Genomic DNA, 25,984 nt, shown 5'->3' on the forward strand with positions numbered 1-25,984 from the left:
CTGGTGCTGTCATCAAAATTACCTGAGCATAAAAAAAGACCATTTGTGATCCGGTCCCTAATGTCTGGACCAGCCATAGTGTGACTATACAGGAATAAAAAAAAGAGGGTCGTTTTCAAAGAGGTGTAGGAGGTGCAAGAAGTGTTTCAGGACTGTTGGATATCAGTACATATTGACATATGAAATTCTCATATATCTTCGGTTGTTTCTCATTCTGTGCGTTTGCGTGGATTTTGGTTTTCGTGATAATCGTCCTCGTCGTCATACTATCCTCCCTCATCTACGGCAACAATTCCTAGTCTGTGTGTGCGACCGTAGATGTGTTGGGGGATAATTCAGCTAAATACTTAGCCCTGGGGTGGAGTTGTGTGATGTGATAAAAATATTGATTGCGTTTAACATTGTGCAGACGACTTGTGGTGTGCGGATCTGCTCGAAAATTTAATGCAATTAATGCTGAAGGTTAGGGCACAGCAGATGGCCATGTTGCCACAGTTGCCTGATGTTAAGATGCCTGCGGTCTAGTGACACAGATGTTGGTGTTGATATGTCCATGAGTGACTTGTGGCTGACCCCCCGTAGTAGTGTGTTGAGGCCAGTGGCCAGTATCATCTACCCCAAGTTGCTGCCGTCCACTCATTCTGGCCACCGTACAACAGACATCCGAGCCGGAGAGCAGCAGTGCCACCGACAAGAACGCTCTGCTCCTCCACTGCTGCTGCATGATCGTGGAGATAACCCCGGCATGTCCAAGGAAGCAGCGTGCTGACGACGACAAGGTCACCAATAACAATCGCCAAGCGATATGCATCTGCAATGCTCAATGGAAGCTACAGGAAGCGGCCCTGGCTAGGGAAGAATCCCTAAAGGTACAAGATACGGATATCTCAACATCACTATACTAGTTTAGTGATAACCACTTTGACATTCTGTGCAAACATTCAGGCTTTAGGAATATTACATGAAAAGATAAGTTGAAAAGACGTAAATCTAACAAAATTTAGACCATTTCAATATTTCTTCTTCGTTATACCAGAACTAAAGTCTAAGCATGTTAAAATCTCAAAGTCCTTAAAATAAATTAGATATTAGCTTCTATATCACAAAAGTAGGTTCCCGTAATTGACTTACTTACTTAGGTGACGCACGTCTCATTTACGTACAAGATTTCACGTTATTGACCTATAATTAAAAACAAAAGTTTTTAATGATCCTATTAATGGGAAAAAGTACAACAATCACAAGTTTGAGCAATTCGTAAAGTTTTGTTTACAGCGAAATTTGCTTTTATATTCACCGGTTCATAACCGATTTGAACCGATTTTTAAATCGCTTATAAGATCGCCCAAAATACCCAATTGGATTTCAGAAAAAAATTACTTATCATTAGGTTTCTTATGGACTGGAGCTAGTTCAGAATCGTGGGAAATTCCAAGACCTTTCCAATGACCCTAAGAATGACAATATTCAGTTGAGAAAGATAGATAGTTAGATTCTTTTTGGCAATGGAAAACCGCTATTACGAATTACAAGACTCATTTACGAGGAATCCTAAAGAAATAAGAAGAGGAGGAATGGGAGTAAATTAAGATCATGTCAACGGTTCTTGGATCGACAGGAACCAGACTGTACTTAGAGTAGCCGAAAGAGACTCAGAAGGAAACTTAAGCTGGATTCACATTATCAAAAGTTGCATAAGAAATTTTATTTCGTAGTTCCTAATTTGATTCCCAACTGTTCCCATGTTTGAATCCAGCGCGCGAAAGAATCAGTTGTCAAATCAGCTGTGCGGGCGGCGCGTCAAACATTTGTTTTTCGTTCGTGATATCAGTGGTGTGGACAATGTTTTGTGTGACACTGAAGGATGTTCAACTCTCACGGAGAAGCAGCAGCAGCGTGGAGAAACTACTCTGCCACTACACCAGAGAGATGATGTGAGGAGTCAAGGATCTCCAGATCCGGGAGAGATCTTCTAGAATCAAATGGTGAGGAAACTTCTGCGACTTCATCCCATCTCGTTTTCTCCAATAACCCTGCCACACTATGCTAAAAATGTGCTGAACCGAGGATGTGTCCGGAGGATCTTGAGCGATCAGATGACGAGGGATCTTCTGTGGCTATGGCATCCCATCAGGACATCTTCTTCGAGTACCTGAGCTGCAGGATCCTGGCAAAGAGTCTCACCAATTGTGATAAACAAGTAAGATATTACAATCATTATTTTAAAAATGGAAAGCCAGAAAAAATAAATCCAAGGGGCAAATAATTTGTTGGTGTGGTGTACAAAAAAATGCTGAAGGTCTTTCATATAAAAATTAGGAAGTGTTAAAGAACCATCAAGAAAAATAGTGTACACATTATTGGAATTTTGAGACATCCAAGTGTTAGGGGGTTTCTCAATCAGAAAAATAGTACTGCATTTTTGGATAATGGCAATATAAAAACGGTATTTAGTAGTTTGCGAAAAACACCTGAGTAAAGTTTCAGGGGCTTACCAACCAGAAAAAATCTCAAATAAAAATTTAAAAAATATAAATTATTTATATTTTCACAATAATGTTGACATAAATTAATTCTATATACTTCTTCTTAATCTTTATTTCACGTTTTCTTCTGTATCGCTATAATATGTACACATACCCTACCTTTTTTTTAGTTGCACAATAAAAAAATAAAGGAGTTTTCTGGCCTTTCCTTGTCATTATGTTATAAAAAAGAAAATATATCGATTTATATAAAAATTGCTGTTTTTTGTCTTTTGCAGGAAACCGGGACCAGAAGTGACAACAAATTGCACTACAAAAAATTTAAAAAATATGTTTTTGTAATTTTATTTAAATAAATTTGTCAATTTATGTTTTTTGTTTTATTATTTAAAGAAATATGTCATCAAGTGAAATTGAAGTACAACACAGAATGAAAAATTTCATTTGAGAAAATGATTTCTAAAATGAATGCTATTGCAGGTAAGAGCAGATTTACGTTATTGTACTTATTTTTAGGAATTATTAGTTCTAAAACCTCAAATCGATCCTAAATCTTTCTATCCCCCAGTGGATTTTGAAAAATTCGAAAATTATTTTAAGATCCAAAAAAGAGACTTTCATACTTCTTAATATTTTCGCTAGATGGCTGAAGTTACATCCCGTTTGAATTTCGAAGTGCTCAAGTGTCAAAATGTGATGGTTTTCAATTTGTTGTGAGAAAAAAACAGAACAGCGATGCTTACTGTTCTTGTCCCATTAGTTCATCACTCCATAATCACTGAGTAACTCTTGTGCCAGCTTTTTAGTACAGTAGACTCTCGCAAATTCGGCTCTTTTAAGATCGGGCTACTTTTTAATTCGGGCAGCGGTTACATTTGAAAAAAGTTTGTTGTCATTTTTCAAGTTCGATTATGATTATCAAATGAATCAAATATGCTCAAATTTGGCATGGTTTGTCTTAGTTTTGATGTGATTTTGCATTGTTGATGGATTTTCATACAACTTACGTTATATATGAGTGTGTAAACTCAATATCTATATGCACATGAATAAAAAATCGTTGCATTTCAAAACTTTTGTCGCCCGAATTTCTGTCTAATTCGGCTGACATTTCGGTCCCATATGCCCGAATTTGAGAGAGTCTACTGTATGATCTTTGATAAAATTTTCCAACATTGTTCGAAAATTTAGTATGAAAATTCAATATTGCATTTAAATTCTTCGAACATCATCGACATTTTGTGCAAATAGAGTTCCATTTACCTTTTATCCAAGACACTACTCGTGTTTGGGCTCAATATGATTTAAGTTACGAGAGGAATTGTTTATGGAATCAATTCTAGAAGGCTTCTGGTATTTTTTTAGAAACAAAATATAATACTAAATTTTAGAAAATGTAGGATTTATTTTAGAATGTTCCCAAAATCAACCAAGGGGTAAATTCTCTAATTTTCATGAGTTGGTCACCAGTGACACTCACGAAAAAATCGACCACTTTGTACTTCGAATTACTTTTTGTGTCACTGGACAATCATTCTCTGAGAAGGTGAGAAGTGTCACGAAAATATCATGAGAAATGTCACAAAATGAGCATGGAGAATCACACTTGAGTGACAAATTTCGGTATTTTCTCATTTTTAGCACTTCTCACGTTCTCACAAAATTACAGAATTTACTCCCAGAAAATTTTGTGGATTGGGTATCAGAATAAACGGCTAAAATCATATGTAAACTGCGCACTCGTTTAGGTTTACTTGGTTATGGATATAATTTTGATTGTTTCGTGCTTAAACTCAGCGGATTTGCACAGAACCTTATACAATTTGTCCTGAATCTATGCAGATTTTACATAAAATTTAATTTTTTTTTGACTTCATTTGTCCCAGTTTATGTGCAATATTAACCGTTTTATGCTATAGATGTGTGGGTTTACTCGTAATTTTAACCGTTTTATGTTTAAGCCTTTACCTACACAGTAGGAGGAACTAAAAAAATCTTTTTGTTTTAGAAAAGTTCTCTGTTCATGGTACACTGTTAAAAGTAAAAGGATCATGATCATATTGATGCAAATTTGATCCTTTTGCAAAGGTTGAATCAAATTTCAAACTTTGCATGTACAATTATCATTATAGAATATATTAAGCTGTGTAGAAGTTATGTACAATTCTTTTGTAAATTGTTTTATGCTGATACCCAATACACAATGTTTTCTGATCGATTTTCAGAACATTCTAAAGTAAATCCTGAATTTCTAAGGTTAAGAATCAAGAACATAAAACTCTAATATTAACCCTTCCGGGTGAGATAAAATAAAATCCTCATTTTTAAAACGTGTCCTGAGTAATTTTCCCCACATTATGTAAAATAAATCCCATTAGGGTAAGTGTGCCAAATTCCGGCCACATTTTTATTCCTCGAATTTCCATGAATTTTTAGTTTTTACATGCTATAGAGATTACACAATGCAAGATAAAAACAGAAAAAGTAAGTTCGACAAACCAAATGACGTTAAAAAGCATTGGAAGAATTCCTAAAATGCAAGGAAGTATGAGAATAAAGGTGACCGAAATAAGGCACCAAAACTATGTCTACATTTTTAGTCATTTTGAAATGTATTAAGAATGATTTTAGAGTAAATAAAGATGATAAACTGTCTACAAGGTTCCAAGCAACCTTTCCTAACAAGGAATAAAAAAAAAATCAATCAAAATCGATCTTGCATTTCAAACTTGAGACTTTGGTGCTTGCACGCAAATATGCCGAAATTTGGCACACTTACCCTATTAAGAAAATTAAACGACTTCTCTTTGAACTTTAATCGTGTTTAGGATCGATTTGAGGTTTTAGAACTAATAATTCCTAAAAATAAGTACAATAACGTAAATCTGCTCTTACCTGCAATAGCATTCATTTTAGAAATCATTTTCTCAAATGAAATTTTTCATTCTGTGTTGTACTTCAATTTCACTTGATGACATATTTCTTTAAATAATAAAACAAAAAACATAAATTGACAAATTTATTTAAATAAAATTACAAAAACATTTTTTAAATTTTTTGTAGTGCAATTTGTTGTCACTTCTGGTCCCGGTTTCCTGCAAAAGACAAAAAACAGCAATTTTTATATAAATCGATATATTTTCTTTTTTATAACATAATGACAAAGAAAGGCCAGAAAACTCCTTTATTTTTTTATTGTGCAACTAAAAAAAAGGTAGGGTATGTGTACATATTATAGCGATACAGAAGAAAACGTGAAATAAAGATTAAGAAGAAGTATATAGAATTAATTTATGTCAACATTATTGTGAAAATATAAATAATTTATATTTTTTAAATTTTTATTTGAGATTTTTTTCTGGTTGGTAAGCCCCTGAAACTTTACTCAGGTGTTTTTCGCAAACTACTAAATAATTAAACCCGTTTTTATATTGCCATTATCCAAAAATGCAGTACTATTTTTCTGATTGAGAAACCCCCTAACACTTGGATGTCTCAAAATTCCAATAATGTGTACACTATTTTTCTTGATGGTTCTTTAACACTTCCTAATTTTTATATGAAAGACCTTCAGCATTTTTTTGTACACCACATCCAACAAATTATTTGCCCCTTGGATTTATTTTTTCTGGCTTTCCATTTTTAAAATAATGATTGTAATATCTTACTTGTTTATCACAATTGGTAAGACTCTTTGCCAGGATCCTGCAGCTCAGGTACTCGAAGAAGATGTCCTGATGGGATGCCATAGCCACAGAAGATCCCTCGTCATCTGATCGCTCAAGATCCTCCGGACACATCCTCGGTTCAGCACATTTTTAGCATAGTGTGGCAGGGTTATTGGAGAAAACGAGATGGGATGAAGTCGCAGAAGTTTCCTCACCATTTGATTCTACAAGATCTCTCCCGGATCTGGAGATCCTTGACTCCTCACATCATCTCTCTGGTGTAGTGGCAGAGTAGTTTCTCCACGCTGCTGCTGCTTCTCCGTGAGAGTTGAACATCCTTCAGTGTCACACAAAACATTGTCCACACCACTGATATCACGAGAGGGGCACATCTGGAACATTTTGTGGCTGATATTTTCCACATTTCTTTACAAATTTTCACTATTCACGAACGAAAAACAAATGTTTGACGCGCCGCCCGCACAGCTGATTTGACAACTGATTCTTTCGCGCGCTGGATTCAAACGCAAATGGGAACAGTTGGGAATTAAATTGAGAAATAAAATCATTCTTATGAAAAAGTTCTATGTAAAAGTGCATAAGTCTCAGCCAATCAGATTGCTCCATTTTGGTTTATGTATTTTTTCTTATGCACTTTTTCATCATGTGAATGAGCCCTTAGACAAATAAATTTTGATACCCTTAAAGTTCTGAACAAGATTAAAAATTGATATCATCTTAGTGTGATATATTTTTCACTGAAGAACATTGGAGGTAACCTTCCTTATGAACATCACAATAATTTATCATAAGAACAACTTTTGTTCTCTTCGCAAAATATCCTTTTGGGCTAATTCTGGAAACTTATCTTACAATGAAAAAAAATGAGAAGTAGTAAGTAGTCATTAAGTTTTGTTTGGATAAGTCTGCCAGTGAACACCTTAAATCTCTTCCGTTTACCGTTTATCCGCTATGTGTAACATATTGAAACTGAACATAACAACGTTCTAAAATATAGTATCGTGTTTTCTAGTTTACCAAGATCGTACAACAGTTAAATATTTTTAAAAGGCTTGCACAATGTCAAAGTGGGTCTTAATTTCAAAATCAGAGTAATTAACATTAACAACATCAACTGTTATTAAAAGGGAGAACCACTTCGCAAACACGGCTCACTTGATCAGTTGCTCAAGAAGGAGGACGCAAAGGCTGATCCACCGGACATCGAGATGGATCAGCGTAGGCGACCCCCTCAAACTGAGGAAAAACAGTTAAAATGGGCGCGTCAAAAGACTATCGCCACGGTGGACAATATGAATCTGCAAAAATACTATCAGCAGATGAATGGAGACTATGATACTCCAAGACAACCTCCACAGCCGGTTAGAAAAGAGCCACCGCCTGAAAAACTCCGTCCAGAACGGCAATTTTACAAGTCAAGTTCTGGCCAACATCTTAGGGGGTTTTTCATGGAGCCTGAATGGACTCCAAAACCGGCTAAAGTAAAAGAGAGTCCACAACAAGAAGCCGAAGGTGGTCAATTGTGGTTCGATAGATCGCATAGACAAAGGCATTCTTCAAGATCAGTAGGAGATGCAGAAGTCAGTAAGGTCACTGAAACTCACCATCAAAGACACTCCTCGGGTCCTAGTGATCTGTCGCTTCTTAAAGAGGACATAGCTAAACTACTGGTAAAGTTACCGTTGACTAAGTCAGCGCAAAAGACCAATATATTTGATCAATCTCAGAGGAAAAGTATCGATGGACGAACAACTGTAACAAAAGCAGAAGTACATCAAAAAGATGACCAGATGGGAGTCTATAAGAAACCTCTGCAACGACAATCATCGGGACCAAGTGATATCTCCATTCTGAGAAATGATCTGTTAGAATGGTTAGCTAAGCAACAACAAACACCCAAGGCAAGGGATTCAGGTCCTGTGCCGGCAGGAAGAAAGATTCAGAAAGCCAGTAGTCAGCCAGTACCTCAGCCGAGAAAGAGGAATTCTTTGGGTCCTGGAGAAAATGAAATGGAATGGATTAAGCGACCCCTCCCCACTGAAAAATCTTCAAGTAAGCACCATATTCCACCTGAGGCTTCTTCACGAAAACATCGTAGACTACAGCACTCCTCAAGTGCAGTGGTATCGTCAAATCATGGTGCAAAAAGAGACTCCTCAATGGATCCTAGTCGTGATCGAAAGCATGGCCATCATTCTCGAGTAGATGGGGGTAAGGGTCGTCGCAATCAAACCCAACGCTCAGCTACAATCACAGATATGACTGAAGCAAGTCGTCGTCAGGAGTCTTCTATAACTTCTAAAAAAGAACTTACTCCCGAAACATTGCCCCGTTGCACTGATCCCAATTGTCCCTTGTTGCCAATTTGCAATGATCCTGAATGCTGCTATATCGCTAGTTGCTACGACCGGATGAGGTATTCGACTCATGTACCTCGATGTCGTTGCAAGAAATGCTCACCGAAATGTACTGAGTACCGTTGTTACTCTCTCCCCCGGTGCATCGATTCCAAGTGCTCTGCTTCATTAGCAAACATTACGAAATGCAATTCACTGCCAAGATGTGCTGAGGCACATCAAAGTGTCTCTCTCCATACGACATCTATGTCACATGGTGATTCCCGTGCATCTCTACCGCGTACCACAAAGCCCTCTAGGAGTGCTTCTCGTTCCACTAATGGCAAACTAATCAAATCCGTCTCGGCGGCATCTCTGAACTCTCGTAGACGCCGTCACAAAACAGTTCACTTTGGAGAGAACCTTCTACGGGAAGTCTGCCAGAATAGGCGATTAATCAAACCACTGCAACAACGCGATACACCATCAGGATCAGCGCCCATGAAGCCCAACATTCAAATGTTATTCAATTTTATCGAAGGTGTTTTGAGTGCTTGGGTAGATGATGAAGATGAACACCTAAAATCGGGAGCAGACTCGGAACCTGAAAGAGGTGCTCTGTTAAAACCTATGCATCGATGCAATAGGGCTCGCTTCCAAACCATAAGGCGCGTTGTTTCAGAAGCAGCTGCCCTCAAAGGTACACTTAAATTGGGCAACTCGCGATACAGGCATAGACACTGGAGAGGTACAGCTAAAGACTGCAATGAGAGATTCCTCAGAAAGGTACTTATTATTGTAATAGGCTTACCTTTGTTTAATCAGATTATTTTTAATATCCTATTTAAGGAGTGCCTGTCTGTTAAAAATAGAACATCGTATTTATTGTTTTCAAATTCGTATATGTGCTATTTGTTTGTTGAACGTTGACATGGGATAACAAATGGGTAGTTAACTTCAAACACCCTTCTATCATATCCTTGGAACCACAACTTTTTGCCACAAATGCTAACACTTCCACAAAACCATAAAATCCTCTCATAACACATTTATCATTTTTCAGCCAAGATGTTTATTGCTGAAATGCCATATATCGAGATTTACTAACGTGGTTGTCTAATTCAGGCACTGTACTTATATTATTCCCGGTATAAGTTTTTTTTTATCTAAAAGAAATCATCTCACATTCAAGGCAATCAAGTGTTATAACTTCTCACGAACTGTTAATATACTAAATATTCATTTTGACCAAATTTCAAAATACTAAGAAGTTCAATTTTACTTGATCTTATTCTAAACTCAACAAATGAGGGCCATTTATTAATTTATTAATAGTAACAAAGCTCGTGCAAGCTCCCATATAGGACTTACGCCTTCTCAAGAAAAAAATGTGACTTCCTTTATTATTATTATTATTATTTTTTGATACAAGGATGATACTGATAGTCTCATTCTTTTTATAATTAAATTGAAGCTGACATAATGCCAAAAAATTTCTGATGGATTAAACGAAATTTAAACCCAAGACATTGGCTTTATAGAACGCGCGCTCTATCACTTATCCAATTGCGTGTTGTTAATTTTAATAATAGGGGAGACTGAGGCAAAAAGTCACAAAACGGATATTTTATTTTTTACAAGCTACTCGAGCGCTTCAAAAATTTCTAATTAGCGCAGTTTTATAGGAAATTTACCGCTCTACAACTTTGTGAAAGTCATTTTCCTCTATTGTGTAAGGAAATACATTTATCAAGCCAATTTCTAATAGGTAATTTTGTGACTATTCTCAAACATGCTGGGGAAAATAGTACCAGACATTGGGCATTATCATATTTTGATTCGCTTCATTACGGGCTTCCGTAAATTTGAAAAAATACCTAGAGGACATATTGTCAAAGAAAATTTATTCATCTACACCTTTGTAAAACACCGTTTTCTCTGCGAGAAAAATGAGAAAACGAGAAAAGCGCTTTTCAAGCTATTTTAGAAAAAAACACACAAAAGACTGTAAATCGTTTAACCAACGCAAACAACAAGCGGCGAGACATCACAATGCATTTCTTTTCGCCGTGAGACATCAGAAATTGCTTCGCTTTTTTGTTACTTTTTGCTCTGTACCTTTTGTTACTTTTTACCCCAAGTGGCCATTTTTAAAAGAATTTTTGTGAAATTCTAAAATAGATAGCGGATTCGTATTCAAGAAATCCAAATTATTTAGAAAATATTCAAAAGTGCATTAATTTTGGAAAATAAGTAGGGGAAACTGGGGCACCACCAAACACGGGGTACCACCAAACACTAATTTTTATTTCTAAACTACTTTGACTATCTCGACTATTCCTTTAGTGGACAAGCATCCCTATAGTTCCTATAAATTCCTATAGGTCTTATCCTCTGAAGTCAAATATCCGATTAAAAAATCGCAGTGTTTGGTGGTACCCCGTGTTTGATGGTGCCCCAGTTTCCCCTAGGTAATAATTCTTATCTTCTGCAAGGAAAATATTTCAAAAATAGGGTTAAAAATTTCGATATTTTTTATTTTCTAAATTCCTTGTTAGAATTCTAAGAAACTTACGACATTGAAGGTCTATGGAGGCTATCTATAGAAAAAAATTTGAACCTCTATCTTTTTTATCTTGGAAGATATTGAATTTTGAATTTTTCGATTTGTGACTTTTTGCCCCAGTCTCCCCTACTCTTATTTCAATCTTCAGATACTCAAAAAAAATTGAATATGGTATTTTGATAATGTCAGAGTGCTTATTCTTAATGATAAATCATTTTCAATGATTTAGTTTAGTCATATGAATTTATTAAAATAAACAATGAAATTTGAATGTGATTTTTCTATATAAATCTTCTCAGTCACTTCACTTATCACTATTACCACTTAAGTGTAATGTTCTCAACGATCTCATGTATTATGCATTCATGCAGAATCTCCTGAAATTTATCAATAAAAACAGTGACATCTTGATATTAGCAATAAGAGTGTGTGTAATGTTTCCCAATAGAGCTGTGAAATTGAGTGTAACTTCCCATGGGATAGTTCTATTCCAATTTCTTACAGTGTTACCTTCTTTGGATGCTGTACTTAAATTCATGGGTTAATACTCGCGGTTATTCAACTGAAGGTGGGAGGGAAAGACTTTAGGGATGTATTACCTGAAAATTATTGTGTTTGCATTATCTTCATGTCAGGCCTTGTATATGTATATATATTGCGGTGGTTTTGGTATCAGTGAGGGTAGTACACACACATCTTTAATATATAACGTCACAGAGTGAGGAGAGACCCAATTTTAGAATTGGATCAATACATTGCGAAAGGGAATGAGGGGAGTAAGTGGTTGGGAAATGGAATACAAGAGTGATATTCGAAAAGTGGTACAATTTGTTCCATTCTCCTGATAGTGTATTAAGTTGATGTGTCTCTTCCATTCTTACCTATTCGTTCGTTTTCAAATTCTGTAAAAAAAAAAGTCAAAATTCCTTCTTCTATCCCAAGCACATTCATCTCGTGCCTTTTTTTCCTCGTCTCTCTAGACTTCCTTGCCAATTGTCAGAGATTGGTAAAGGAGCTAGAGATCACAATAGATTCGGGGCGGGAGCATTTGAAGCTTCCAACACTACATGTGAAAGCTACAACAATCAATTTCACCTTAAAACTCCAATATTGACATTACATGTTCAATTACTTTTGATCAATCGCAATTGTGGATATGGATGAGAGTTGCGTATTATGAAAAAAAAAAGGAATTGAGAGGGAAGAAAGGTCACATTGCTGCCTAAAAACAGTTATTTATTGGGATATTTATTGGGATATTACAACAAGAGCTTTCATGCAGAACACAATTTGGCTGTTTCAGCTGCAATTCTCATTAATTATTGACATATACAAAATAATGATAAACATGGCAAAAATTCAATGTAAATTGACTATAATACCTATAGGTATTTAACAATGTTTTTTTTCGTCAAATACTACAAGTGTACAAAAATAACAATTTCCAAATTAATTACATTCTCAAAATACTTTATTTCACTTTTCTGCTCCACCAAATTTTTTTTCCAACGAAATGTTGATGATTATTGCTAATTTTGGCATTCTAAAAATAGAAAAATGGCTAATTGTAAAGCATTTTATAAGGCCTTAAAATTCTAAGTCTGTGACATATAATTTTCTATAATGTTATAGGCAATTAAAGGCAAAATATGGCAAGTTGAAAGATATCGAAACCTCAAATTTACTACAGGGAGGCAAATTATCTAATAGGGGTCCACCGACGATCTGAAATTGTTGCTATATTATTCTTCAATCGTTTAGTTTCTTGATATTATAACAGTCGTGTAACAAAATTTTTGCACAAATTTAAGAATTTCACAATTCCACTCTAAAGGAATCTCTATGCAGAATTCGAACTAATAAAATATCGGAGTTTAAGAAAGTAAAAAAAATTAATGTAGTGCTAAAAACAAATTGTACTAAATTTTTTTTTTTCAAGTATGTTTATCTTAGCCCATTTCTGCTTGTTTTTTTTCGTAAGAAATTTTTTTTAAACAAAAAAGTAGATAAGAACAAAACGTTTCAGAAAGACAGCGATGGTTTGAGGCATGACACTCCTTCTGCAATGTCTAATACGGGCTTCAGACCTGAGGCTTAGCCATATGGCTTAAATCCTCTAATTCCTTAACAGGCAAGATTTTTGAGGAAATTGTTGCTTTGAATTGAATATTAATGGCAAATAAGCCATTAGATTTTGAAAAATTAACAAAATTGTTTGTTCTTAAGATTTTTGAATGAATTTTTATTTTATTATTTAATTATTATTAATTGAATAATATTAATAATATTATTATTTAATTTTTATTTTTGAATTTCTTTAAATATAATATTTCACAAATATTGTTTATTCACCTTTTAAATGGATGTATGTCCTTCGATTTTCACTGCGGACTTAACAATATTTCACAAATTATGCCGAAAAATCAAACAAAACACTTAGATATTTTCCTAGCAACTTCCATAAGAAACAGAGAAAATGACAACTACCGTGTGAACGTGTGAAGGTTATGAATGTCACGCATGCAATACATTTTTTAAATTCTTCTTGCAAGTCACCCTTTGATTGTTTTATAACGAAATTTGCATTTTTAACTTCCGAAATAATCATAAAATTAAGTTTATTAAACTTTTTATCGAAAATTTAAATATTTAATTGATTTATTATCAAGTTTTTAAGGAGGTGTCTCACATTCCATACTGCTTTGTCCAACTTTCCAAACTGTCTCGCTTTAGGCAAATGACCCTACTTGATTCAAAAACACAACTTTCGAACTAAGTTAATTTGTCCTCTAAGTAAAAAAAATCGCTTTACTGCTCGAAATCAAAGAGAAAGCAATTATATAATCCACTTTATTTTCATCTTGTCACCAGCCTAGAGCACGAACGGTAAGAGATATTGACTTCCAGTCTTCCGTGACTACCCCAAGTGAACATAATCCACAGACGTTTTTCATATTTCCCCAAACTTCCTCCTACCCCTCCAAAAACATGTTTTTTGGTTTATTTCTAAAAAGGCTTCTAACATTTTTTTTATTTTCGAATATGGTTCGGTGGTAGTCACGGTAAATATTTCGTCTTTAAAACGTATGTCCGAAAAATATTTCGATATTAAATTTTCGAAGGTGAAACCTTTTTGAAGGGCATATTTTTCAGCCGATTTGCCTAAATTTGGATTTTTTTTAAAGATCTTGAAATTTCCAACCCAGCTGCATCGGACTTAATCGATAATGAATCAGTAAAGTACTCATAAATGATATGCCTTTCTCAAACTTACTTTTTTATTTGTCCGTATGCTTGTTGCCCACGCTAAAATATTGTAAAATGTTCTAGCCTTAAGCAATTTTTCATTGCGGAATGTTTTCTTTTTGTTTTATTTATGAATCAATTTAATAAATAGTAAACCGGTATGCACCCAAAAATCTAGCAAAAAGATGTTACACATAAAGTTCTTTCTCGTGAGTTCGAACACTCCGCGCTGGGATGCTTTGCCATCTTTTTAGTCATTAGTATTTGTCCGTTTATCAGATTTGTCCCTAACCCTTTAAAGATAAGTAGGACACCGATGTCCTAAAAACTAAAACCATTTTTTTAGACTATTTAGGTGACAAAATACTACCCTATAGTCAAAAGAATTGTTCTTGTTCTTCTCGTGCTATAATATCTAAACTCTAAAGAGTTAAACAGAATAAGAGAATACCACTAAATAGTCATGGTTTGCATTAAAGTGCTTCTTCAATAAAACTTTGGTCAACTCAAGGCTCTTTCATTAGGAAGTGGAATCCCCATTCATAAATTGGATTGCTTGAAATAAATATGTTCATGCTACTTAAGTTTTTTCCTTGTATACATTTACTGAATGATTCGCATAATTCAGAAAATATATTTTTCATGAGATCCCACTGATAGGAATTGTGCTGTATATTTTATGAAAGTCGATATTCAAGACAAAGAAATAAGATTTCATTGAGTTTGAATACAGTTTATATTCATTTAACTATTACAATATATGATGTAATTGAAATTACTCTAATTAATATAAAATATTAATTTGAAGCCTAACAAAATATTTTTTAAATAAATTTCAAATATCCCATTCTTACATTTTCCAATACTTATGTAAGAAGTATTTGCAGTACTGCAGGAAAATTAAATACATTTTACAGTTTTCTTGGTTGAAAAAAGCTTAAAAGATGGAAGTTCGAAGCATTTGGTCTTCATTCCCATCATTCGTCTTTTTGTAATTTCCTGTTGATATTTTCAACACATTTATCATTTTTGTACGATGAATGGGTGTAAAAATGAAAGAAGAGTATACAGCAGAGATACCGTCGCCGGAATGGGTTGAGAACTTTTGAAGGAATTGTGTTAGATGACTTTAGTTGACCGTTAGTGATTTTTCATTGCCCTGTCACTGTTTATTATAGCAGAATATTTCATAAATTTGAGAGTTTACTTAATTTATATTTTTCCCAAATAACTCTTTAGACATATGGTATCATGCTGAGAGAGAGAAATTATAAAATTACTATGAAAAGTTTTTTTATTTAAATAGAAAATTGAAAATTCGTGTATATTCAAACGACAAAAACAGAGGGTCTTTTCCATCTTAATAAACAAAAGTGTTACTATCGATTAATTATGTTCTCTAACAGAGTGACTTCCTTTTCATGTGGCATACAACCACGGCTTTGAGCTTTCAACTGTCGAGATGGAAAAGTAGAACAGAATTGGAAGTTAATAGGGCAGAGAAGATGGAATAGCATTTTACCTCTGACCCTTGAAACTTTCCAACTTTCGTGTTGCAAAACTCCTTATACAAAGAGGAAATTTTTTGACTTTTCACCACGTCAAGTTCTTTTTTCTATAATGAAAAAGCGTAGCACTGAGGGGGTCTCCGTAAATAATCTTTCAATTTTTCCATCAAACTCTCTTGTCAAAATTGCACCAGCGAAAGGCTTTGTGGTGGTGGTTCCGAATGATGGAAAATATGCAAAAATGTGAATGACTGAGAGAGGCTTGTTTTAGCAGGACAACAACTGGTGTGGTGTGGTATATTGTTGGTCAAAGGGAAGTGTGTATGATCAGGATGAGGTGGTTTTACCATGGATACTTTTTTTTTTGCTCGCTACATAAAACTTTCCACACAAAGCTCTTTTTCTCGCCCACAGAATCTCCGTAAATCCCCTATTTGGTTCCTTCATGCGTGGATTTTAGCTTTTTATCCTGTTGTTCTATCAGGCCTCGTCTGATGTTTAGTTTCTTTTTTATTTTACTATGTTCTACTACAAAAAGAGGACTGGGATAGTGAAGTGCTTCAAAAGAACTGCTAAATATAAAGCGGTAGCTTCTATATGTTCTTGAGCGTTAAGAAAACTTTATTAATTCAATATTTATAAATAACATCATGAAAATTAAATTAAAATAAATTTTACATGAATTAAAATAGTTTAAAAAAAATCACGTATGTGTATGATATGTGATTTATCTTTTAATTTTTGGTTATCTGTAATATTCGGAACAATATTTAAATTTTAAAGATAAATCTTGAAAAACTTGCAACATCTACAACTTATAGCAGAACTAGGGTAAGTGTGCTAAATTTCGGCCAGCTTACAATTCCGGCCACCTTTTTTGTTCCTCAAATTTCCGTAAATTTTTAATTATCACATACTCTAGAGATTATACAATGCAAATTAATAACAAAAAATATGGCTTCGACAAACGAGATGACGTGAAAAAGACACTGGAAGAACCCCCGAAGGGCAAGGAACTATGAGAATGAAGGTAGCCGAAATAGGACACCAAAGCTATGTCTACATTTTTATTCATTTTAAAATGAATTAAGAATGGTTTTAGAGTAAATATAAACGATAAACTGTCTACAAAGTTCCAAGCAATACTTCTTGAGAAAAAGGATTAAAAAAATCAATTTGTTTTAAAAATATTACATTTCAAACTTGAGACTTTGGCGTTTGCATGCAACTATGCCGAAATTTGGCACACTTACCCTAAGTCTTATTCTTTCTGACAATATATACTATAAAAATATCGTGACGCTTGTGGTGCTTAATTTTTCAGTTTTATATCGCTCCTTCATAATCTGGAGCTCGAAATCAAACATTTCTTATAAGTAATCTCTAAATATAAAATCTGTTATTCATGTCAGAAAAGTGGTCATATTCAGACACACTGCATCATGCAGATTTTTGCTGTAAATGTGGAGAAAATCACGAGAATGTACGCTGTACAATGTAATTTTCGGTCAAAATATTGAATTTTATTTATTAACGTCATAACCAGAAAAAATAGGTAAACCTTCCCTCAATAATTTCTATGAAGTACAGTTTGTCAGGTTTCCTGAAAGCTCTCTTCGTTTTCTTAGGATTGCCACATATAAAAGTTCATAGTACCATTTATTTCCACGTAATAATTGCTGAAAGCTTAAGAATTGATTATGTTTAAGAGGTATTTCACAGACATTTCTCTCACAAAGATCCCAATTGGGCCAATCTTTCTTAAGAGCTTTTCGCTTGCTCTTCCCATTGTCACCAATAGAAAAAGTTAGGGAAGCGTGAAAGAACCACCCGAAAAAAAAGGTATGACGATAGTTTGAACCTTTATGATTCTCTACTGGGCATTTCTATGAATTTCTTCGAGGGTCGACTCAAGATGTTATTTTGTTTATCAAGAGGGCAGAAAAAACAGCAATTTCATGGAGAAAATACCCATGTCGAAGTTATTAGAAGGAGGGAAAATGGGACTTCCTGGTGAAACAATAGTTGTTGACTCACTTTTATTTCACTTCTGATAAAGTCACAGCTTTCAGTCTAACTTTAATCTAGATTTAGCGTTGAACAGCCGCTTTTCCCAACTATACCCTACTTTTGCTTTGTTACAGGATAAAAAAAGTTGAAAAACATACATAAGCTATATAAAAAGCACACAAAAAAAGTTTCAATGTGATTATTTTCCACCAAGTCGCATATGCTATACGAACTACAGGAAAAAATTGGAATGATTTTTTTTGTGTTTTTAATTGCATTCCATGAATACTAAGTATATTGAAATGATTGAGTTTGAAATATACACTCATTAATTTTAGTTGAAGAAAAAGTTGTTGGAAACTCAAATAAATGTCTGTGTCCTAATTAATCTCCTATAGTTCAGTGAAGCAAAAAAAAGTACACAAAACTCTCAAACTATTATCCCACCATGTAAGATAGTTTAGGTCAACTGCCAACTAGAAGGAAATACTACAGAAACCTAATAGTATATTGAAAGTATATGTAATTAATTTCACATACATTCAAAATATTTGTAAATAAAAACACTTTAATTTCGTTAAATGTATTTTGGTTTTCTCTATATATTCTGCATTATAGGTTTTAAATTTAAAAAAAAAACTATCTTGACCATTTGAAGTTGTAGAAACTGAGATGCTTTTCAGGCAACCTCAATGTTCTTGCAACTCGGAATGCGTGAAAATTCGATGGTGAATTGAATTTTGGAGACAAAGAATCATGACGAGTAAATTGAACTAGATGGTCTGATGGACATGTGTAGCTTAACTTGATATTTACCTCCAAAGTTCAACTCCCAATCGCATTCGCACGAATTGCATGTTGCAGTTGCAAATACTCCAAAATTGTGTGAAATGCATTTCAGCTACCATAAACTTACCTGAGCTTTTCACTGAACACTAATTTGTCTATTTTAAATTAATATGGAAGACATATGAATATAAAAAAAAGTATTTCATAGAAATCGTTCAATAAATCACCGGATACCTAGTTCGATCGAGTTTGATCGTTTACCAAGGGGTTACTCAAGATCGAAAATTTGTGTCCATATTCCGTTTATTCCATGGGATTCCAATGTGTTTCTAATGATTCTAAATATGTGATTCCCTTAATAATTCAATTCGGTATTCTGTGATTCTCAGTTATTCCATCCTGTGATTCTGTTTATCCCTTATATCTTCGAATTTATCGAATGTCAGATGTTGCTAAATACGATCAAGATAATTTTTGAACAATAGGAAGAGCTACAATGTCGTTAATGAACAGGTTTAGGAAATATCTAGTTAGAAAGCGTTTCAAATCAGGCCTCAAAATATGAATAAAATTCAATTTTTGAAAGAAAGTTTGTGAAACTCTAAAAACACCAATATCAGTCCATTTTTGATCAAAATTTCTCGCCATTTTCTTCAACAAAAGCCTTAATTAAATGCTTTATTTTAAACTTGTAAAAAATATTTTTTTATCAGAATTTCCACTGGATTTTTTTGTGGAATGTTTGCGTCTGAATATAAGTTAATATAATCATAAACAACTTGAAAATTAATTTATTGTGAACTTTCAACAGAAAGTTTGTCGAAATCTTCTTTTAATGTTCTTTTAATCCATTTTATTTAAAACATAAAAGCTAGTACTTGTTTTTGGAAATCGATTAAATAAAATTAAGTGGTATCTGTATCACTTAAAATCATCAAAATCGGATTAAAAAAGTTCGATTCTGATTTTCAAGCATATAAAGATAAAAGCTATTTTAATCTCTAAAAACATTGTTTTGGAATCCTCAAATTTAAAATGCAATTTCCTGGAACGGAAAGCTATACACTCAGTTCTATAATGACTTTTTGTACCTTTTTTCTAAATCCGAAAAAATCGCTTAAATCGGCACAGTGATTTTCTCAAAAAACAGATTGTAACTGTATTCCCCTTTCCTTTAATTGATTTTTAATTAAGCTCAAAGTCATAATAATTAAGCTAATTTTTACAATTTTTTTTAGGAAACTTGTGCTCTTTGCATTCGAAAAAAAACGATTTCTTTTGGGGATAGTTTTCCAATTTGACTCCTGTCTTGTTAAAATCCTAGCTTCGTCCTTGCCTCTAAATAGATCCTCTTATCAATCTTAATAATGGTCACCTCAATCTATACAAAATATTGAACATAGGACAAAATGTAGCGCCTCACAATTCACAATTTTGTTCTTGCTATCCCAGGGATCCCCCTTAACCACCTCATTTGCTGACTGGGTCTTATATCTTGTATCCGCCACGGGAGAAGTCATATTTCTTTTCGAATGAGACATATTGTATGATTGTTTTTTTTAGTTGAAAATGTCCAATCTTCTTTGAAAAATAAAAAAAAATCCATATAAATCTGTAATGAACTATGGCTTATCATTATCTATCGCGGAATATTGAGTAAGAATGATTATCTGATTCCTCTGATTCCATTTGATTCGAGTGATTCTTGAAGGAATGTTATTTCAGATTCTATTAGAATCTTATGAGTGATTCCGTGGATTCAATAAATTCGAACGAAAAAATGTGTCGGTATTCCAAATTTGAGTAACCCCTTGTCATTTACAGATCCTGCACTTATAGCAAGTTGTCCTTGGAAATATATTACTCTTCGCTACAACATACTTAAATTTAGTTGAAATTGCAGAGTGTATGGCCCATTCAACGGTTGTTAACCCAGTCGACGGCTAAACCCAATCTTAATTGGGTATTAATCCAAATCTTATTGATCCAAAATCGGTGTAAATATTACCCTTTTTGGGTGTATTAGGGGTTAAATGTACCCTTTTTCATGTTAATTTTACCCTTAATAAGGTGTAAAATTAACATTAAAAAATATTGATATATTTTTACACCTAAAAAGTGTTGAAGTTCTGAGGAAAAAATGTTAATCGCACCCTGTTTTTTTTTCTCAGTGTACTACTCCACCAGAGTGTACTCTTTCTAACACACGTGATTTTCCATTTGAAATTTTGCATACTATATACCTCTCTTTCCGACTTTTCTTAATAATAATATTAATCTTAGATGTGACACCTCGGTGAATATCAGTGACATTATTAGGCGAGATCTTTCTTTTGGATCTTGTCTTATTAAGCTAACCTCTGAAAAGGATGAAATGCGTGAAATAGTAATTCAGGTTATTAATGCAAAAAATAGTTTTCTTTTAATTAAAAAACGGGTGGCGCATCTAACTTTAATAAACCTTAAGCCATCTACCGTCATTTAGCATTTACTGAAAACCTCAAGTTGATACTTTTCACCGTTTTGCTTCCATAAACGATTACGCGACGGAAAAACGAGGCTACAAACGAGGCAGATATCATAAGCTATTGCCTGAGAGCACCGAAACGTACACCTAAAGTGCGAGAGATCGAATTCTAGGCAAAAGTACATAAGATTCGTAAAATGGGTACCCTCTGTTAATTTTTCTTTCTCTTCGTGCACTCTTCTTCTCTCCAATAACAAAAAAGAACTTTTTAACCCAAGGATACATTTCGATGGAGAATAAATGAGATACTATTGCTTAATATTCTTTTGCCTTCCCCAAGGAAAGAGAATACGTTGAAGTAAGGAGAAAGCAGAAAGAATAAAATATCCCAAATACAGGAAATAATATAAAGGATTCTGCTGATGATGGATTGAATAAATTTGCAGCATGGAAAACCTTTTAATATTGGCGTAGAGAATCCATGTCATTAAGTCTCTCTGCTGGATGAAAAGTTTTCAATATTAAATTTTCCCAGAAATTGTATATAAATATATACACACCTCAAAACAATTTCATGGTGATGTTTTTTTTTAGCAACACTTCCTACCCTCCCCCATCTACTGCAATATTGTCTACCACCCTCTACTTCAAATCGCGTCATCGTGAACCAGAAAAAGCTCCTCCACTTTGGGTCTCTGTCCAACCAAGAAGTGGGTGTGGAGTGGTTGTAACAAAAATAAACCGCTTTTCCATGGAATATGACGGAAGTGAAAATCTATTTTCAATTCTCTTCTTCTTGCCCTTCTAACACCATTTATATAATTTTTTGCATATTTATATTTCGCACAAAATAAAATTTCCACTCATCATCTGCAGAATTCTATTATATATATTTTTTTGTTATGTCCTCAACAAAAGAACGGAAAAATACAACATGCAAAATATCCTCTGAGAAACCACAAAGTGAATATAATCTGTTATTTCGTAAATAATGTAAAATATTCCGCTTTTTTTTTGCAAAGTCGCATGGGAGAATTCACAATGAAATATTAAATTAAATGACTGACAAAATAGACGATAATTAATTAAATGCGACATATTTTTTGTGTATTGTTAACCAGAGATTACGGTTAGTCTACCATGAAAATTTCATCGTGATTATATGTATCATTATCATTGTCAGCGTTCCACATAGAACAGAAAAAAAGAGAACTTGCGCGTTTATATTTTTTTATTAAAGAATTTAAATTGAGAAATAAATATTTTTTATGTATATTAAATATACGCAATCAGTTTATTTGAAAAGCGCTGGATGTTATGATGAAAGATTTTCTAGTTTAATTATTCTTAATATTTTTTTACAGATTTTCAGATTTCAAATATAGGGGAGACTGGGGCAAAATTTGTCAAAACGAAAATTTCAATATTCACTATTTTCTAAAATAGAAGAGACTGAGGCTTGAAATTTTTATTATTAGATAGCCTTCATGAACCTTCTTAAACTTACAAAGTTTCAAGGGATTCGAGGAAGGATTATGTAAAATAAAAATTAATGAAATTTTGAGTCCTATTTTTGGAATATTTGGCTCACTGAAAATATCAACACTGATTAGCTCAATTTAAGCAAATTTCTCGTTAAGATAGAGAAAAATTATCTTCGACAAAATTATAGAGGAAAAAATTTCCTATAAAAGTATGTCTATTTGATATTTTTAACATTTGCGAGAGTAAAACGTCACAAATTATCCGAAGACTGACATAATTTGCCCCAGCAATTTTGAGAATCTTCACAAAATCGACTTTTAGAAAATGATTCGAAAATCACATTTCTTTCGAGATAGAGGAAAATAATCTTCTGCAATGTTGTAGAGCAGTAAATTTTCTATAAGAATATGCTCATTATAAAACGTTTTAAGTTTTCTCAAAGTTCGTGAAAGAATTAAATATGCGTTTTGACAAGTTTTGCCTCAGTCTCCCCTACCCATGATCATTCTTTCGACTTCTCTCCATAGAGGAATACAGTACAAACGTCAAATGAAACTTGTACGTCAATGGTCAAAACGTTACCATTATTTTGACATTTATTCAGTTTCAAACGGTTCATGGACACCCCTGAAATAAAGTCTTTTACTATTTAAATACGAATCGAAAAGGGACTTAACCTGAAAGTTTCGTTCCCGTGAAGTTTTTTAAGAACTTTCTGAGAAAATGTTTTACAGAGTTATTACTTAGACTCAGGCCAAAACCTAATGTATTAAAAATTGGCATTGAATAAATGAGCAGTAAAAAGTTAAAATTGATCAGTAACAAATAAATTTTAAACAGTGATATTATCGTCAAAATTTTGGCAAAGGGAAAATAAAGGGCTTTTCACTCTATATGGAACAATTTTAAATGTTAAATATATTAAATTAGGCCCATTTTTGTAAAGATTTAAGTTTTTTACTGACCATAATTAGATATTTTACTGCTCATTTTTAATATTTTACTGCCCATTTAGAATTTTTTACTGATCGTTTGTTTTTTGCCTTAAAAATTATTTACATATTAGACACGAATTAAAAATAAATAAACCAATATAAAGTCCAGATGAACTTATACCGCCTGACTTATACTTATTCCACAGTAGATACATAAAGTCGCAGATAATTTCCACCAGGAAAATATTTTTTATTTAAAAAATTACTACTATTTTTCACCAGGAATATAACTATGATTTCGTTATAAAAAAAACACAGTGGGAATTTTCGGAGGAAAGCTCCGTCTGGACACGGCAACACAATTTGTGCAGTTTTCAACACAAAGATAAAAAAAAAAGTCACTCTGCTCCAGAGCTTCCGACACGCTCCGTGTCTTCCTCAGTGGTCTAGTGATGTCAAAAATCACTGAGTTTCATTATATGGGGGATCTTACAAATTTGAGGGGAGGGTTCCAGAGTGCTCACACAAAGATCTCGGAGACACAGCACCAAACACTCTTCAATCATCAGGAGGCAACTCATTTGTCTCCTGATGACTGAAAAGTGTTTGGTGTTGTGTCTCCGAGATCTTTGAGTTATCTCCTGATCTTTGTGTGAGCACCCTGGAACCTTCCCACCAGATTTGTAAGATCCCTAACCTAACGAAACCCAGTGATCTTTGACATCACTCGACCAATGAGGAAGACACGGAGCGTGTCGAAAGCTCTGGAGAAGAGTGAGTTTTTTTTTATTTTTGGGTTGAAAATTTCACAAATTTTGTTGTCGCGTCCGTACGGAACTTCCTTCCGAAAATTCCCACTATAAAAAAAAACTTTTTTAGATAATTTCGACATGTAGGAAGGTCAACGAAACCCGGAAGTCAATATCTCTTACGGGTTGATGTCTAGCACGGTAAAAATTATTGAACAAATAAAAAAGAATTATTCGGGAAAGAAAAAGTAATTTCAGGAAATTACAGGAAATTTCAAGTATACTTTCCAAAAAGCCTATATTTAACCAAATCGATTGAAAAATAAGATCTAGATTAGTTTGAACTTGACCTCTCCAAAAATCATATTAGTTAACCATTTTAATAGTATATTTTTAACCTTTTCAAACCAAGATTTTAAAATTGCAGGAGATTTGTTTGTTTTCTTTTTAAAGTTCTAAGGCCTAGTTTTAACTTATTAAAATTTTCCCTTATTAGATAGAGATAAAATATTAAGAAAACTGTGAAAAAATGGACCGACAGCTGGAAAGTCAATTTTTAATAGATAATGTGTATACTTATGATATATAAATTGTAGAAAGATATACCTACAATGTTTAATCCTTATCAAACGAAGCTGAAATTTATGTTGATCATTGAGAACTAAAATTCTATTGATTCTCTCTAATGGTATCTACACACTAGAAGTAATTTTCGTCAAAAATTGCCTTTTTTACAATAAGATAATTTGTAGTCGAACCTAAATTTGGAATTTTGAGATTTCCTCACTATTGTTTCAGATGAGCAAAGAGAAAAAGAAAACCTCAAAGAAGACCAAGCCCTACAGTCAAGAGTACTTATTCGTGGTATTTTTCTTTTGCCCATCAAAAACAATCAAGAAATCTCAATATTCCAATTTAGGTCCAATTCCAAACTATACCTCATTAAATCCCACTTGTCTGTAATGCATTTTCTATGGAAGGGAAATTAACTGAGGAATTTAATTTATACATAACTAACAAAGGATAAAGGATATCCTTATTAAAATTATGCCGAGATTGAAACCCCCTGTAAATTCCTCCATATCAATACAGATACTTGGTAAAAGTGAGAGACTAAAAGCTCCAGATTTTACTCTTTGTCAATTTCTGAGCTTTTCACGAGAGAACGTCATCATGCGCATGCTGTATTCCACCTTTTGGTGATTGTGTGTGTGCTCTGAATCTGCTCTATCTCGTTGATTGCCTCGCAAAAAGCTCCTTGTCCCACATCCGAATTGTGGGTGTATGCGTAAAAGCACAGCTAGTGGGAGAGCAAATAAAGCTTTTGCCACATATCTCCCCCCTATCGTAACAACACACGCGCGCTTCAGTTGGGGAGCAATTGAATTTTTCCCCAAATACACAGTTTCTCTGTAACACGGAGGCAGATGGGAATTTTCAGACAAAATGTCCAAGAAAATGTGCAAAAATAGAGGATTTGTAGGCAATAGTTGTGGAAAAAATCACTGACAGGATGTTATGCAAGTTTTTCGATAGGTTCTTGTGTAATTTTCTAAGTTGTCAAGCACCTTGATGTGGATACAGTGTGTTGAAAGTTTTGCAAGCAGAGTGAAGCTATCGTGAGCTTTTTTTTTGCAAACTTTCAGTTGGTTGATGAAGTGAAGAAAATTCATTGTACTTGTATTAAGACAGAAAAACTCTCGCGCGCTGAGCTTTTA

General features: G+C 33.8%; 1 protein-coding gene across 1 annotated transcript in view; it reads left to right on the plus strand.

Moving 5' to 3' along the window:
- LOC129801225 (protein still life, isoform SIF type 1-like) overlaps positions 1 to 25,984 on the plus strand; it is a 114,473-nt gene that overhangs the window by 59,730 nt on the left and 28,759 nt on the right. The gene's annotated exons all lie outside the window — the stretch shown is intronic.

The sequence above is a fragment of the Phlebotomus papatasi genome, chromosome 2 (genome assembly GCF_024763615.1).
Source record: "Phlebotomus papatasi isolate M1 chromosome 2, Ppap_2.1, whole genome shotgun sequence".
NCBI classification, from domain to species: domain Eukaryota; kingdom Metazoa; phylum Arthropoda; class Insecta; order Diptera; family Psychodidae; genus Phlebotomus; species Phlebotomus papatasi.